The sequence below is a fragment of the Balaenoptera physalus genome, assembly GCF_965194825.1.
Source record: "Balaenoptera physalus genome assembly, chromosome: 1".
Classification (NCBI taxonomy): domain Eukaryota; kingdom Metazoa; phylum Chordata; class Mammalia; order Artiodactyla; family Balaenopteridae; genus Balaenoptera; species Balaenoptera physalus.
Window position 1 is genome coordinate 105,411,697 of NC_138882.1, and position 19,143 is coordinate 105,430,839.

A 19,143-nucleotide genomic window follows, 5' to 3' on the forward strand; every position below is an offset into this window, starting at 1 on the left:
AACTGCAGCTGGAAGACAAGTTGACAGTCATATGTCCCACTTCAATAACTAATCCATATCATGGATTTTTCTAGGTGACTCTTCTACATTGAGGTGAAATGGTTTCCTTTGCTAAATATAGAGTTCCTTGCTTATGATATAACTTCACATAGAATAGCAGTTCTTCATATAAGTGTTGTATATAAAGACTATAACTAATATAGATTTTTTTTGACACTAATACATTTCCCCCTACCTTTACTCATTTGAGTAAATGGCAGTTGCCTGAGCCAACAATCTGGGAGCTGTCAATGATTCTTTCCTTTACCTCAAACTCAATCTACTTTCCTCTGCATTCATTCTGCCAGAGCTTCCTTGGCATTCTTTCTGTATCTTGACTTGGCTAAGGCTATTCCTTAGAACCTTAGGGATGGAATGCTAATGTCTTGCCACAAAAGAAGATTTTAAGAAATGTAGTTATATCACAAACACAGAACAATCTGAAAGACAAGATTTGAGAAAAAAAGGTCACATCTTTATTATTTAACGTCCATTAAAGTACATAGTCATACACAAGGGAAAATAATTAGCAGGCCGATTTACTATTATCACATACAGTAATTTCCAAACCAGTGAAGGGATAAACTATAAAACCATATGGTATGTATATTATAAGATAACCTGTTCCATTCTTCTGAGTTGCTATTACTGCTTTTGAAACAGATACAGGAAATAAAAAAGCTACTGGAATGCAGACCAGGAAAAAGTATTCCCAAAAGGCTTTGCAAAATGAAAGTTGGAATCCCTGAGTGGAAACATATTTCTAAAAAATAAGCTTTCTGTTCTAGCTAGTTCTGTTAAAAATGAAATACATTTTATACATTTGATCACATTTTTGTGTTATTTAAAAAATATGCTAGAGAAAAAGAACATTGGCACAGAAATTATAATGCATTACATGAAGTTCAGTGTGAAAAACAATACTATTATAACAACATAGTGTAGTTGGCACTTGAGATTGAACCGTTCAATTATATTGCACTTGAGGTACACCATACTAGCTTCCTTCTCATTATAAAGGGGAAAAAATTCTGGTTATCTTGGTTATCTGTTGCTATGTTACACACTACCCCAAAATGTAACGGCTTAAAACAAAAACTGTTTTATTTGTGCAGGGTTCTGTGAGTTAGGAATTTAAACATGGTGTAGCAGGGAAAGTGTGTTTTTTGCCCCATGTGTTATCTACAGGAGTTAGAAGATCAAAGAAGGCTTCTCCAGTTACACATCTTAACTTCACCTAGGAAAGCTTAAAAAGCTTGGGCTGACTGGAACTGGTCTGCTAAGAGTTAAATGTCTAGGGTCTCTGTACTGGCTGTCATCTGGGTTTCTTGGTTCATCTCCATGTAATTTCCAGGCCTCTTCCTTTCCACATGACCTCTCTATGATCCCCATTATCTCTCCAGCAGGGTGACTAAACTTATTCCATGGTAGCTCAAGGTGAGTGCAAAAGCAAAAGCTACAGCACCTAAGGTTAGGCATGAAACTGGCACACTATCACTTTTACTGAATTATATTGGTTAATGCAATAGAAAAATCATAGGGTCCAGATTTAAAGGTAGGTGATTACACAAAGGTATGAATCCCAAGAGGTATGATATTTTTGGAGGACCATCAAAGGAATAGTCTTCCACAATTCACTCCCTTACTCCTAATAGCTCACAGTCAACACAAAACCAAAATATACTCATGCCCAGGGACTTATCCAATTATGACATCAGGCTCTGTCTTATAGTCCAAGATCTTGATCTTGTCTTCTAAACCAGATCCAGGTGTGAATGAAAGGCCTTTGTCATGGCTTTTCTCACTCTGAAGATCTGTGAATTGAATAGACAAGTTATCTCTCCTCCTCACTCCAGTAGGCAATGAGGAGTTTGGGACAGTAAATTGCAATATTCACTCCAATTTGAAAAGGTGGTTAAATAGAGTTAAAATTATAAGTAGAATTAAGACTGTAGTGGATGATAAAGATGCTCCTTTGAGATCCTTTTTACTGGGCTAGTGCCTCCATCTTTAACCTGCTTGCGAGTGTTGACCTACAGCTATCCAACAACATTGGACTGGTATCTCTAGATGGTACAATATGTATCAGAACCAGTAGACCTATAGTCATGTTTTTTCTTTTTTTTGGAATTTGTGCTTCCTGTTCCTGAAGCTACAGGCCTTATGATTTTAGGCTCAGTTCCTATAAGAGGGACAGTTTTGCCAAGGGACACAGTATGAGTGCCACTGTACTTAAAACTGTGACTTTCACCAGTGACTTTGGGTTCCTGATGCCAGTAGAATAAAAGAAACAGAAAGCAATTATTACTGTCAGGAGTAATTGAAATTGATCATTATAACGGGGAAGAGTAGGACTTCTACAAAATAGTGGGGGCAGTGAGGAATGCATTTGACACTCGATAATCCATTTGGCAACTATTTCCAGTTTAAATTATTAATAGATGAATATAGCAACCAAGGCAAGATCTAATAAGGGCAAGATATAATAAGAGCATATATTAATAGATAAGTATAGAAAACAAGGTCTAAGATCCCTCAGAAAGGAGGAAGGGTCTGTGTCACTGTAGTAGATGCTATTATTGTCTTTCCCAAATCCCACTATCCTCATTTCCCCTTCTCCTATGAGTATCCCATTCTCAGGCTCTATTTTTAAGGTAAATAAACCAAGAGGCAGGCAAGTCTTAATTGAAGCCCAGTTTTACCCATTATCAATTGGATAATTTTGTATAATTCACTAGATTTCCCTAAGCCTGTTTTCTCCTCATTTCAGAATTAATTTTCTCATAGCGTTTTTGTGAAGATTTTATAGTTGATTTTGTATAGTTGGAAAAATGGCAGACAGAATAGTTATTCAAAAATTTTACCTAATGTTATCATTTCTTTTTTCTTCTCCCCTGGCACGTTGGGCCATGCCTCTTTTTGGGGTTACACATCAAACATTGATTTCACATAGAATTGTTTCTATAAGGACGTATGCTGAAGTTGATTCTCTTTCTATACCCAACCAAAATACTAATCGACAAATGAAAGCTATATGAGTATATTTATTCTTGAGAAATATAATTATATTTTTGTTACTGATATATGCATCTGTCTCTTTCATCAGGCTATAAGCTTCCTTTGTGAAATACCATATGTTATAGACCATTTTAGCTCTAATTTGTTTATTGAAGATAAAATGCTTCACATATGTCATATTTAGTATTTGTATTTTGATTTTCATGTATGTCTCTCCAGGTATATATTTCTACATGGTTGGGGATTCTATAGATTAGCTTGCTTATTGACTTATATGATTACTTTTACATTATTTTATCAGAAATTTAGCTATCTGAGCTTGAATCAGTCTATCTGTTTGATATCTATGTCAAAGAAGGCTCATACTTTTAAATCTCAACAGTCTCATTATTCCTGAAAAACTTGACAGTAAAGATTTGACATGTGTCCCATATGAAACATTACTACTTAGTGGGTAACTTCTGGGCATAAATAGTTTTGTAGCTCACTCTGAAATCAAGTGAAATACTAAAAACAGAAATCTTTAGCTAAATAATGGAAACATGACATAACTATATTCTCTCATACCCACCACAAGGCAGAATTTGGACAAAGTTTTATAGTAATTAATTTAGCCTCTACTCCCACATTCCAGTTTAACCAAAATATTTTTTTAAAGAAATAGGTAAATCTTGCACTTAACCCAATCCAAAAATGGGCAGAAGACCTAAACAGACATTTCTCCTAAGAAGATATACAGATTGCCAACAAACACATGAAAGGATGCTCAACATCACTAATCATTAAAGAAATGCAAATCAAAACTACCACGAGGTATCACCTCACACCAGTCAGACGGCCATCATCAAAAACTCTACAAACAATAAATGCTGGAGAGGGTGTGGAGAAAAGGGAACTCTCTTACACTGTTGGTGGGAATGTAAATTGATACAGCCACTATGGAGAACAGTATGGAGGTTCCTTAAAAAACTAAAAATCGAACTACCATACCACCCAGCAATCCCACTACTGGGGATATACCCTGAGAAAACCATAATTCAAAAAGAGTCATGTACCACAATGTTCACTGCAGCTCTATTTACAATAGCCAGGATATGGAAGCAACCTAAGTGTCCAATGACAGATGAATGGATAAAGAAGATGTGGCACATATATACAATGGAATATGACTCAGCCATAAGATGAAACGAAACTGAGTTATTTGTAGTGAGGTGGATGGACCTAGAGTCTGTCATATAGAGTGAAGTAAGTCAAGAAAGAGAAAAACAAATACCATATGCTAACACATATATATGGAATCTAAAAAAAAAAAAAAAGTTTCTGAAGAACCTAGCAGCAGAACAGGAATAAAGACGCAGACATAGAGAATGGACTTGAGGACACGGGGAGGGGGAAGGGTAAGCTGGGACTAAGAGAGAGAGTGGCATGGACATATGTACACTACCAAATGTAAAATAGATAGCTAGTGGGAAGCAGCCGCATAGCACAGGGAGATCAGCTCAGTGCTTTATGACCACCTAGAGGAGTGAGATAAGGAGGGTGGGAGGGAGACACAAGAGGGAGGAGATATGGAGATATATGTATATGTATAGCTGATTCACTATGTAATAAAGCAGAAACTAACACAGCACATTGTAAAACAATTATACACCAATAATGATGTTTAAAAAAAAAACAACTATCTACTAAAAATATAATAGTTTATATTAGTTTATATATAATGGTCAGTTTTTCCCAGTGTCTAAGCCAGTTCTTGGAAGTGTCATTAGATTGTTTTGGAAGCTATAGTAGACTTACTATTAAATCATCACTTTACTGTAGCAAATGGTGTTTACTGTGGTAATTTTAAAAAATTACATCAAAAGGATCTCATTTATTTGTAAAGAAGTAGCACATGAACCAGAAGAAATTGCTCAATAATTAATATTTATTGATTAAATATAATGTACAGTGTTACATACAATGTATGATATTTGCTCATAATTCATTTTGCAAATAAATACACATAATACAATTAAATAAAACTTTATATATTATAAACTAAATATATATTTTGACAATTTGAAGATAATGGAATATTCAAAATAAGATTGGATGGATGGTTATAAAGCAATTGGAATCCTGAAAATGGATAATAAAAAGATAAACAATAGAAAATGGGCAAAGTATATAAACAGGTAATAGAGAGCATCATAAAAGGGTAAGAAACAAAAAGATATTTCAGTTGTTACAGAAATGCAAATTAGAATAATATAACACAACATTTGACATATTGATCTTGTAAAAATTAAAGGGACAAATTGTCTTTATGACCAGAGACTTTTTAGAAAAATAAGTACTTTCATACATTGCTGATGAGAATATGAATTGTTTTATTTTGGACTAAAGTAAACATAGCATCCATTAAAATTAAAATTGCTGGCCTTTCACCCCCAACTGATAGAGTAATTAGTACAGGACTAGAACTGCACCATAAACTATAAAGTGGACAATATATATTAAGCAACAATTTACAGGCATTGTGAAACAGCCAACCTAATACTTCGACCTCTGAAGAAGAGAAACACACAAGCTATGCAGATATGATTTCTGTCTAGGAGTAGTTTTTTAGACCATGATACACAAAAGTGGAGCCCATGTAAAACACAAAGGTCTTCCTGGAGCAGTGATTGTATTTCAGAGCTTCTGAGCAGTTGGAATTTGTGGGGTAGAAAGAAGAAATCTTTGAAGAGAAGAACCTCCTAAAATCTGCTACATAAGTGTTTGGCTGAATACTAAAACAGATATTATGATGACAGAGATGTTGAAATTAACAGACATAGAGTTTAAAACATGTATTAAAAATATGCTTAAGGGAGGATCTTCAAGATGGCGGAGGAGGAAGATGTGGAGATCACCTTCCTCCCCACAAATACATCTACATGTGGAACAACTCCTACAGAACACCTACTGAACTCTGGCAGAAGACCTCAGATTTCCCAAAAGGCAAGAAACTCCCCACATACCTGGGTAGGGCAAAAGAAAAAAGAAAAAGCAGAGACAAAAGAATAGGGATAGGACCTGCACCTCTGGGAGGGAGCTGTGAAGGAGGAAAAGTTTCCACACACTAGGAAGCCCCTTCACTGGTGGAAATGGGGGGTGAGCGGGGGGGAATCTTCGGAGCCACCGAGGATAGTGCAGCAACAGGGGTGCAGAGGGCAACACAGAGAGATTCCCACACAAAGAAGTGATGCCAACCAGCACTCACCAGCCTGAAAGCCTCGTCTGCTCACCCGCCGGGGGTTGGGGGGTGCTGGGAGCTAAGGCTCGGGCTTCAGAGGTCAGATCCCAGGGAGAGGACTGGAGTTGGCTGTGTGAACACAGCCTGAAGGGGGCTAGTGCACCACAGCTAACTGGGAGGGAGTCTGGGAAAAAGCCTGGAACTGCCTAAGAGGCAAGACGCCACTGTTTCGGGGTGCACGAGGAGAGGGGATTCAGAGCACCACCTAAATGAGCTCCAGAGATGGGCACAAGCCATGCCTATCAGTGCAGACACCAGAGACGGGCATGAAACGCTAAGGCTGCTAGCCTGTGTGCAAGCACGGGTCACTATCCACACCTCCCCTCCCGGGAGCCTGTGCAGCCCACCACTGCAAGGGTCCCGTAATCAAGGGACAGCTTCCCCGGGAGAACACACAGCACGCCTCAGGCTGTTGCAACATCATGCTGGCCTCTGCTGCCACAGGCTTGCCCCGCATTCCATACCCCTCCTTCCCTCTGGCCTGAGTGATCCAGAGCCCCCTAATCAGCCTCTCCTTTAACCCCCTCCTGTCTGGGCAAAGAACAGACGCCAGAGGGCGACCTACATGCACAGGTGGGGCCAAATTCAAAGCTGAACCCCAGGAGCTGTGCAAACAAAGGGAAAGGGAAATTTCTCTGTTCAGCCTCAGGAGCAGCGGATTAAATCTCCACAGTCAACTTGATGTACCCTGCATCTGTGGAATACCTGAATAGACAACAAATCATTCCAAAATTGAGGTGGTGGACTTTGGGAGCAACTGTACACTTTGGGTTTGCTGTATGCAACGGACTATTTACTGATTTTTATGTTTCTCTTAGTACAGTTTTTAGTGCGTGTTATCTTTGGTGGATTTGTTTATTGGTTTGGTTGCTCTCTTCTTTTTTATTACTTAAAAAAATTTATTTTATTTTAATTTTTAATTTTAATAACTTTGTTTTATTTTACTTTATTTTTTTTCTTTCTTTTTTCTCCCTTCTCTTCTGAGCCATGTGGCTGAAAGGGGCTTGGCGCTGTGGCTGGTGTCAGACCTGAGGCTCTGAGGTGGGAGAGCCGAGTTCAGGACATTGGACCACCAGAGACGTCCCGGCCCCACATAATATCAATTGGCGAGAGCTCTCCCAGAGATTTCTGTCTCATCGCTAAGACCCAGCTCACTCAATGACCAGCAAGCTCCAGTGCTAGATACCCCATGCCAAACAACCAGCAAGACAAGAACACAACCCCACCCATTAGCAGAGAGGCTGCCTAAAATCATAATAAGTTCAGACACCCCAAAACACACCACCAGATGTGGTCTTGCCCACCAGAAAGACAAGATCCAGTGTCATCCACCAGAAAACAGGCACCAGTCCCCACCACCAGGAAGCCTACACAACCCACTGAACCAAACTTACCCACTGGGGCAGACACCAAAAACAACAGGAACTACGAACCTGCAGCCTGCGAAAAGGAGACCCCAAACACAGTAAGTTAACCAAATGAGAAGACAGAAATTTACACAGCAGATGAAGGAGCAAAGTAAAAACCCACCAGACCAAGCAAATGAAGAGGAAATAGGCAGTCTACCTGAAAAGGAATTCAGAGGAATGATAGTAAAGATGATCCGAAATCTTAAAAACAGAATGGAGGAAATACAAGAAACGTTTAACACTGACCTAGAAGAACTAAAGAGACAAAAAAAAAAAATGATGAAAAACACAATAAATGAAATTAAAAATTTCCTAGAAGGAATCAATAGCAGAATAAATGAGGCAGAAGAATGGATAAGTGACCTGGAAGACAAAATAGTGGAAATAACTACCACGGAACAGAATAAAGAAATCAAAATGGAAAGAATCTCAGAGACCTCTGGGACAACATTAAAGGCACCGACATTCGAATTATAAGGGTCGCAGAAGAAGAAGAGAAAAAGAAAGGGTCTGAGAAAATATTTGAAGACATTATAGTTGAAAACTTCCCTAACATGGGAAAAGAAATAGTCAATCATTCCAGGAAGTGCAGAGAGTCCCATACAGGATAAATCGAAGGAGAAACGTGCCAATACACATATTAATCAAACTATCAAAAATTAAATACAAAGAAAAAATATTAAAAGCAGCAAGGGAAAAGCAACATATTACATACAAGGTAATCCCCATAAGGTTAACAGAAGATCGTTCAGCAGAAATTCTGCAAGCTAGAAGGGAGTGGCAGTACCTATTTAAAATGATGAAAGAGAAAAAACTACAACTAAGATTACTCTACCCAACAAGGATCTCATTCAGATTCGAGGGTGAAATTAAAAGCTTTACAGACAGGCAAAAGCTAAGAGAATTCAGCACCACCAAACCAGCTTTACAACAAACGCTAAAGGAACTTCTCTAGGCAGGAAGGACAAGAAAAGGAAAAGACTTACAATAACAAACCCAAAACAATTAAGAACATGGTAATAGGAACATACATATCGATAATTACCTTAAATATAAATGGATTAAATGCTCCAACCAAAAAACATATACTGGATGAATGGATACAAAAACAAGACCCGTGTATATGTTGTCTACAAGAGACCCACTTCAGACCTAGGGACACATACAGACTGAAAGTGAGGGGATGGAAAAAGATATTCCATGCAAATGGAAATCAAAAGAAAGCTGGAGTAGCAAATCTCATATCAGAAAAAATAGACTTTAACATAAAGACTATTACATGAGACAAAGGAGGACACTATATAATGATCAAGGAATCAATCCAAGAAGAAGACATAACAATTGTAAATATTTATGCACCCAACATAAGGGCACCTCAATACATAAGGCAAATGCTAACAACCATAAAAGGGGAAATCGACAGTAATACAATCATACTAGGGGACTTTAACACCCCACTTTCACCAATGGACAGATCATCCAAATTGAAAATAAATAAGGAAACACAATCTTTAAATGACACATTAAACAAGATGGACTTAATTGATATTTATAGGACATTCCATCCAAAAACAACAGAATACACTTTCTTCTCAAGTGCTCTTGGAACATTCTCCAGCATAGATCATATTTTGGGTCTCAAATCAAGCCTTGGTAAATTTAAGAAAATTGAAATCATATCAAGTATCTTTTCCAACCACAATGCTATGAGACTAGGTATCAATTACAGGAGAAAAACTGTAAAAAATACAAACACATGGAAGCTAAACAGTACACCACTAAATAACCAAGATATCACTGAAGAAATCAAAGAGGAAATCAAAAAATACCTAGAAACAACTGACAATGAAAACATGATGACCCAAAACCTATGGGATGCAACAGAAGCAGTTCTAAGAGGGAAGTTTATAGCAATACAATCCTACCTCAAGAGACAAGAAAAATCTCAAATAAACAACCTAAACTTACACCTAAAGCATTTAGAGAAAGAAGAACAAAAAACCCCCAAAGTTAGCAGAAGGAAAAAATTCATAAAAATCAGATCAGAAATAAATGAAAAAGAAATGAAGGAAACAATAGCAAAGATCAATAAAACTAAAAGCTGATTCTTTGAGAAGTTGAACAAAATTGATAAACCATTAGCCAGACTCATCAAGAAAAAAAGGGAAAAGTCTCAATCATCAGAATTAGAAATGTTAAATGAGAAGTAATAACTGACACTGCAGAAATACATAGGATCATGAGAGATAACTACAAGCACCTATATGCCAATAAAATGAGCAGCCTGGAAGAAATGGACAGATTCTTAGAAAAGCACAACCTTCCGAGACTGAACCAGGAAGGAATAGAAAATATAAACCGACCAATCACAAGCACTGAAATTGAGACTGTGATTAAAAGTTTTCCAACAAACAAAAGCCCAGGACCACATGGCTTCACAGGCTAATTCTATCAAACATTTAGAGAAGAGCTAACACCTATCCTTCTCAAACTCTTCCAAAATATAGCAGAGGGAGGAACACTCCCAAACTCATTCTACGAGGCCACCATCACCCTGATACCAAAACCAGACAAAGATGTCACAAAGAAAGAAAACTACAAGCCAATATCACTGATGAACATAGATGCAAAAATCCTCAACAAAACACTAGCAAACAGAATCCAACAGCACATTAAAAGGATCATACATCATGATCAAGTGGGATTTATCCCAAGAATGCAAGGATTCTTCAGTATACACAAACCAATCAATGTGATAAACCATATTAACAAATTGAAGGATATAAACCATGTGATCATCTCAAAAGACGCAGAAAAAGCTTTCGAAAAAATTCAACAACGATGTATGATAAAAACCCTCCGGAAAGTAAGCATAGAAGGAACTTACCTCAACATAATAAAGGCCATATATGACAAACCCACAGTCAACATTGTTCTCAATGGTGAAAAACTGAAACCATTTCCACTATGATCAGGAAGAAGACAAGGTTGTCCACTCTCACCACTATTATTCACCATAGTCTTGGAAGTTTTAGCCACAGCAATCAGAGAAGAAAAGGAAATAAATGGAATCCGAATTGGAAAAGAAGAAGTAAAGCTGTCACTGTTTGCAGACGACATGATACTCTACATAGAGAATACTAAAGATGCTACCAGAAAACTGCTAGAGCTAATCAATGAATTTGGTAAAGTAGCAGGATACAAAATGAATGCACAGAAATCTCTTGCATTCCTATACACTGATGATGAAAAATCTGAAAGTGAAATTAAGGAAACACTCCCATTTACCACTGCAACAAAAAGAATAAAATACCTAGGAATAAACCTACCTAAGGAGACAAAAGACCACTTTGCAGAAGACTATAAGACACTGATGAAAGAAATTAAAGATGATACAAACAAATGGAGAGATGTACCATGTCCTTGTATTGGAAGAATCAACATTGTGAAAATGACTATACTACCCAAAGCAATCTACAGATTCAATGCAATCCCTATCAAACTACCAATGGCATTTTGCACAGAACTAGAACAAAAAATTTTTTAATTTCTATGGAAACACAAAGGACCCTGAATAGCCAAAGCAATCTTGAGAAAAAAACCCAGCTGGAGGAATCAGGCTCCCTGACTTCAAACTATACTAAAAAGCTACAGTCATCAAGACAGTATGGTACTGGCACAAAAACAGAAATATAGATCAATGGAACAGCGTAGAAAGCCCAGAGATATACCCACGCACATATGGTCACCTTATGTTTGATAAAGGAGGCAAGAATAGACAATGGAGAAAAGACAGCCTCTTCAATAAGTAGTGCTGGGAAAACTGGACAGCTACATGTAAAAGAATGAAAGTAGAATACTCCCTGATACCATATAAAAAATAAACTAAAATGGATTAAAGACCTGAATGTAAGGCCAGACATTCTAAAACTCTTAGAGGAAAACATAGGCAGAACACTCTTTGTCATAAATCACAGCAAGATCCTTTTTGACCCACCTCCTAGAGAAATGGAAAGAAAAACAAAAATAAACAAATGGGACCTAATGAAACTTAAAAGCTTTTGCACAGCAAAGAAACCATAAACAAGACCAAAAGACAACCCTCAGGATGGGAGAAAATATTTGCAAATGAAGCAACTGACAAAGGATTAATCTCCAAAATATACAAGCAGCTCATGCAGCTCAATGTAAAAAAACAAACAACCCAATCCAAAAATGGGCAGAAGACCTAAACAGACATTTCTCCTAAGAAGATATACAGATTGCCAACAAACACATGAAAGGATGCTCAACATCAGTAATCATTAGAGAAATGCAAATCAAAACTACAATGAGGTATCACCTCACACCAGTCAGAATGGCCATCATCAAAAAACCTACAAATAATAAATGCTGGAGAGGGTGTGGAGAAAAGGGAACCCTCTTTCACTGTTGGTGGGAATGTAAATTGATACAGCCACTGTGGAGAACAGTATGGAATTTCCTTAAAAAACTAAAACTAGGGCTTCCCTGGTGGCGCAGTGGTTGAGAATCTGCCTGCCAATGCAGGGCACACGGGTTCAAGCCCTGGTCTGGGAAGATCCCACATGCCGTGGAGCAACTAGGCCCGTGAGCCACAATTACTGAGCCTGCGCGTTTGGAGCCTGTGCTCCACAACAAGAGAGGCCGTGATAGTGAGAGGCCCGTGCACCGCGATGAAGAGTGGCTCCCACTTGCCACAACTAGAGAAAGCCCTCGCACAGAAATGAAGACCCAACACAGCCATAAATAAATAAATTAATTTAAAAAAAAATAGAACTTCCATACGATCCAGCAATGCCATTACTGGACATATACCCTGTGAAAACCATAATTCAAAAAGAATCATGTACCACAATATTCATTGCAGCTCTATTTACAACAGCCAGGACACGGAAGCAACCTAAGTGTCCATTGAGAGGTGAATGGATAAAGAAGATATGGCACATATATACAATGGAATATGACTCAGCCATAAGATGAAACGAAACTGAGTTATTTGTAGTGAGGTGGATGGACCTAGAGTCTGTCATACAGAGTGAAGTAAGTCAAGAAAGAGAGAAACAAATACCATATACTAAAACAAATACATGGAATCTAAAAAAAAAAAATGGTTCTCACGAACCTAGGGGCAGGTCAGGAATAAAGATGCCGACGTAGAGAATGGACTTGAGGACACAGGGAGGTGGAATGGTAAGCTGCTGTGAAGTAAGAGAGTGGCATTGACATATATATACTACCAAATTTAAAATAGATAGCTAGTGGGAAGCAGCCGCATAGCACAAGGAGATCAGCTCGTTGCTTTGTGACCACTTAAAAGAGTGGGATAGGGAGGGTGGGAGGTAGACGCAAGAGGGAAGGGATATGGGGATATATGTATATGTATAGCTGATTCACTTTGTTATACAGCAGAAACTAGCACAACATTTTAAAGCAATTATACTCCAATAATGATGTTTTAAAAAGTATGCTTAAGGATTTAAAGGAAAGATGGACACAATGAGTGAAATGATGAGAAATGTCAGTAAAGAAATGGAATCTACAAAAGAAAAAGAGAATGGTATTCTGGAACTGAATATAACAATATCTGAAATGAAAAAACCACTAGTGGGTTAAAAACATGTTGGAGTTTGCAAAATCCGAAACCAAAACTGTGACTTTAAAATAAGTTAAGCCTCAATGACCTAGGACAATATCAAGTGGTCTAAGGTATGTGTAGTTGGAGTTCCAGAAGAAGAGATAGAAATGATCTAGAGTCGGTATCTATTACTTACAACAAGAAATCTTATATGAAAAACTAATTGTATTGTATTTACATTCTAGAAAACAGGAGGATAAAATGTCTCTTAGTTGTGTGGAAAATAAAATAGTTTGTGAAACTGAATTCCACTTTTACACATGCCAGGGACTCTAATTATACAAAACAGTTGTTGTGGCTTTAAAATACCCTGTCCAGTTTTATTTCTTTTACCATTTCACATCTTTCCCTTGTCTTCTCAGAGAAACTTACTTATTTTCAAGACACAGTTCTAAATATTAAGCAAAAGTAATGTTTGGCAAATAAATATGTTTCAATCAGTTGCATTATTGAGATGAAATTTTTAAAAATATTATCATAACTATCCATAAAGATCAATAATTGGCAGTTTTGTAGATGAAACGTGCAGGTGGTCATTAACACAGGATCTTTGGAAGGTTAAAAAAAAGTGGCTGTAGTGGGATTCGGAAAGCCCCCATTGGAAGTAATTAACTCTAAATTTTTAAACCCAGCATACCTGGATTATTTGTTTGCTTTGCTAAGCGTTAGTTACTCACTTGGTCAAAATGGCTAAAGAAAAACAGAAAATGATAAATAAAACAAAGTTAACTGTTGGGAAAAGAATCCAGCCTAAAGCTTTCATTTCCTTTTAAAAAATAATTATAAACCCACTCAAGAAATACCTACATGTATTTAAGTAAAAGCCTCTTTAAAAAATGTTACTTCAGGTCTTAACAATCATTTGACAACACATACTGAATTTATCCAGCCTTTTAGAAAAAAAATTGCTAGAATTATTGTACTATTGCATATGAAATTCCTCCCCATTCTGCAGAAATTCCAAAATATTGACAACAAATGAATTTTCACAAGAAAGATAACCTGGCCCAGTTTTAAGAGTCTCAAAACCATATATTCAAATGAATGAATTATGAATTCAACTGTCAGTTCAGCTCTCTCAATTGCTGCTTTTAGTTTGTCTGGGAGTGTGCTAACCATGGAGTTTATTTTCATATGAAGGACAAGCTAAATATTCAAACTACTATCATTTCCCAGAAAAAAATGAATATGAAATGGTGAATAATGAATAAGAGTCTAAATGCAGTAAACCTTAGGACAGAAACATTTGGTCTCCACAAATAAAGATGGTAAATGTGGTAAAGTATGTATATATGGAACAACAGCTCTTTCAAAGTTTGCACAGGTCCTTCTCTCTACTTCTATGAATAGTTCCATTCATGTCAGTGTGACCTGTTTGTATGTGTGCATGTGTGTGTGTGAGTTCTGGAAAGCTAGACTGTTCTACCTGAGTCCAGCTGCATGTAGCAAATGTTTGGAGATGTCTAAATTTGTATAATTCCATTCAGTACTTTGTAATGAAATAATTCAGCCCAATGTGTGAAAACAGGAATAGAGGGGAAAAAAGAGCAAATAAATCATGATAGGATTTCTATTCAAAGTAAAATATAAAATATAAATGACAAGTTAGAGACACACTGATTAGTGTTTTATTCTCATTTTAATGAAAAACTTAAAATATCACACCTTAACAATTTAGACAAGAAAGGTCTGTTGGGAAATGAACAGATAAACCAGGTTTTTCTCAGCTCAGATAGTCTATCATGAAACTAAAGCTCATGTTTGAACAACCTGATGTGTTTCTTCTTTATACTGGATGCCATTAGTCATCATATTAAGCTTTGAAATTACATTTTAATTTTATTATTTTATTAAAAAGTGCAAACTATATAAAAATTAACAGAAAAAATGGATTAGATAAATTATGTGGTTTAGTGTAAATAATATTTTAGCTACTTATAATTTTATTATTTTATTAGATTTACATGACAATAATAATATTAAAAACTAAAATCTATAAGCAAGAATTCTTTTTTTAATTAAGTATCAGAATTTTGAAGCTGAAATGGATAGAACTAGGAGTCAGGTCCCCAATGTTCTAGTCATAACAGCTACTTATTAACGTGGTGGTCTTTGGTGAGGCACTTCTCATGGTTAGAACTAAGCTTCTTGTTTGTAAATTAAAGTTACTGGCCCATATTATTTAAAAATCTTTTCTTCTTTGATATTTTATGTACCATGGTTTATTTCTGATCATTTAAAGGGAAATATACAAAAAATGATTAGAAAATAGACTTCCAAAAGAAAAGGTCAAAGTTCTGAATACTTAGTTCATTTAAATTATGTGTATGGTATTTTAACCATATTTTTTTCCCACAAAATCTGAGAGATAAGTCTGTTCTCCCAGATGTTCCAAATTATTTGATAAAGTTTCTGTCCCATACTTAACTTGGATGCTAATTTGAGAAAACAAAAACACAAAGTTGAGTGGATAAGGCAAATTAGGAAATGCATATAGCTTTAAGGTTTGATGCCCTAAAAGATATTCTCTTTGAAATTTATATACATCATATATGTGTAGGTATGGTTAGATATGTGGGTGCCAAACTTAATGGTGAATAACTAGTATAAAACTGTTAGAACTTATTGTAAGGGAAGTGAAATTGGGTCAGAAGGGATGCTTTCAATTTTTTTACTTGGACCCACAGTAGGAAATATGTTTTACATTATGATATAGCTTATATATGTTGTATGTGTATTTAATGTTTGTGTGTGTCTCTCTCCCTATCTATATATGAAGTATCTTTTTGCACTCATTCTAATATGCACTTTTTAAAAACATATTTTAACAGCTCTGAAATCAGGATATCCTTTATAGCATAGACCATATGGCAATTGTGACACTTTTGTCATTGCCAAATAATGAGTTTCAAATCTTGCCGATTGTATCTATACACATATATACATGTATAACCAAATCACTTTGCTGTACACCTGAAACTAACACAATATTGTAAATCAACTATATTTCAATTAAAAAAAAAAGCTTGCCGATTGTATATCAGTGGTGTGGAGGAGCATCCTAGAGATAATAGTGGAGGGTCCTTCACATAATATTTCATAAACAATTGTCTTGAAGGTGGAGAAGACAATGTGTGTGTGGGAAAATAGAGACATCCATTACTCTCAGCTGAGAACTAATTCAAAATATTAGGAGTTTGCAATCATATGCAGTAATCCTTAGAATGTAAAGACAATACAATCAATAGGGTAGCTAGTAGCCACATGTGACTATTGAGCTCTTGAAATGTGGTCAATGTGAATTAAGATGTGCTCTAAATGTAAACTATAAACTGGATTTCAAAACTAAGTGTTATTTTAAAAACTAGTATTTTAACACAGTATTATATTAAAAATGTAAAATATTTCCTTAACTTTAAAATATGATTTCATATTAAAATGATAATATATTTTCATTACCCAAAATATATTATTAAAATTAATTCCAGTTCCATTTAATTGCTACAAAGTAGCTACTATAATTTTTTAGATTACACATATAACTTGCATTACATTTGTTTGTATGGTGCTGGCTTAGATGTTTAGATTACAACAGTCAGAGGGGCTCAGAGACTATATATGCTTTTCAATATGTCTGGTGTTTCCCTGAGATAACAACTATAGGTGAAAATCTGCTTTTTGTGGGGAAAAGAACAGGAAAAAAAATTGAGATTAATTATCTCAGAGTCACTATTCCCTCCTACTGTTCACATATTGGTGGATATCCAATGTTAATGTGACACTTGCTACACCAAAGCAGGCCTATGCAGAGAGGTTGCATGAAGAAAGAATGAACCTGGAATCTTGATGGGCAGTGCTCACGTATACTTGAAAGCTGATATTGGAAATGAATAGTAAACTTGGGCAAGCAAATCAAAAGATAGTAGAGAAATAAATAAATTAAATTGGATAGGCTGGTGGGTGTTGAGATGCAGGTGTACAGAAATAGTTTTCAAAATTAGTACTTTATGAAATAGTTCTTATCCTAAAGAAATATTGATAAATGAGTAACTCCTACAAAATAATTTTTCCTTATGATTCTAAAGTATTACATTTTAGAACATATTTCAGAACATAGAAGGAAATAGACTCCAGAAAAAAGTGATATAGATAATTCCTTCAGAGAAAAAAGTATACTTTATGTTTTAAGAAAATGGAAACTTCTAAACTGATACCCTACAGTTATTCCTGGGGGGTTGTGTATCTTGATATATGTCTAGCCGATGGCAAGAAACCCAAATTGTACAGTACAGACCCACAGTTAAGATAAATGGACTTAAAGTGACTTAGTTGCTAATTTTTTTGTCAAATCATGGAATATAATGAAACTATGTAGAAAACACCAACAGAGCATAAGAGAAACATCTCCACCAATTTCCCATTTTCTTCTGCAAAAATCAATAGCTTGTTCCATGAAAATGTAATTTTAAAAATTATTTTAATTATTGTGACGCCATTTTTTTTCTAGTGTACATGGAAGTTCTTGAAAACAAATTAACTTAGTGGAGTTGTTGCATTCATGAGTAGAATCACTTACACTACAGTGTAGTTCTTTATTTTACACCTACTCCATAAAACTCTCTTTCACAGAAAGTGCAAGGCCTTCTCTTTTCCTTACCATTGAAATAGCAAAGTCTTCTTTTCTCCTTAGAAATGTCAACTTCCTTGAATCAGATAAATATGTAACATATCCAGAGGAGAAGAGACTATTTGGACAAAATTAAAAACTGTTCTAATATTATTTTTATATCTAATGAGCACTGGCATACCTTTTGATATCTTTAATTTCCTTGGCAAGTTATTTAAATATTTCTTCTAAAAAGAAAGCATTCAGTTTTATGACTCTACTGAAAGTAAAATTATATTCACACTCCAGAGAAAGAAATGTACTTTAAAAGTTCAGCAAGTCTAAAAAGTAATAGAAAAACTTTGATAATTTCTACAGTATACATACATTTCATTTTAATGAAATGGTGATAAACCAAAGAACAGTAATTATTTGCTGAAATAATGCATAATTTTTAAAATATGAAAAGCTATATAACATGATAGAATCTAGAATTTACATATCACCTATAATTTTTATCATTTAATAAAATAGTTATTCCTCATATTTGCCTTTTGCAAGACAGAATTCTCATTTTATACATGAAAAGCTGAAACCTAGATAAGAGTTCATCCCAAGTTATACAGAAGTTTATGGAAAAATCAGGAATATAATGTACTACTCTACTTTCAGTGAGATTTTACACTGTACACCTCAAAATGTTGCTTTATGTATCTTTATACTGTATGACTATCAAAATAACACTCAATGAAATAAAAACTAAATAATCAGCTTTAATTAAATAATCATTTTATGGAATATGATAGGCTATTTAGCTTACCGCCTGGGATTAACACTGAGCACAAAAATATCCATAACTATTAAAAAATATAGAATTGCTGAATCTGCAGAAGATATCTTCTTAACAGTGACATAGTCTGTCACAATAAAATTGTAGTTTATCAGAATTAGACTGTAAATGGACATCTAAACTACTGAAATTGAAATGAGCCATTATTTGATTTTATGAACTGTTTAAAAATCTGAGGCAATTTCCAGAAAATTGGACTATTAAACTGTGGAAAGAAAGTTTAATTTCAAGCAAGATAAGCAATAGAAAATTATTTTCACAGCTAATAACTATGAATCCCTTTTT

At 35.5% G+C, this 19,143-nt stretch overlaps 1 long non-coding RNA gene across 5 annotated transcripts in view; it reads left to right on the forward strand.

Moving 5' to 3' along the window:
- LOC309656463 overlaps nucleotides 1-19,143 on the forward strand; it is a 235,695-nt gene that overhangs the window by 202,567 nt on the left and 13,985 nt on the right. For 2 of the 5 annotated variants that reach the window (XR_014261379.1, XR_014261380.1), the window contains exon 4: nucleotides 1-19,143. This exon is cut by the window's right edge and continues 13,985 nt beyond it. This is a non-coding gene — a long non-coding RNA (uncharacterized lncRNA). The other 3 variants (XR_014261381.1, XR_014261382.1, XR_014261383.1) reach the window with 3 other exon arrangements.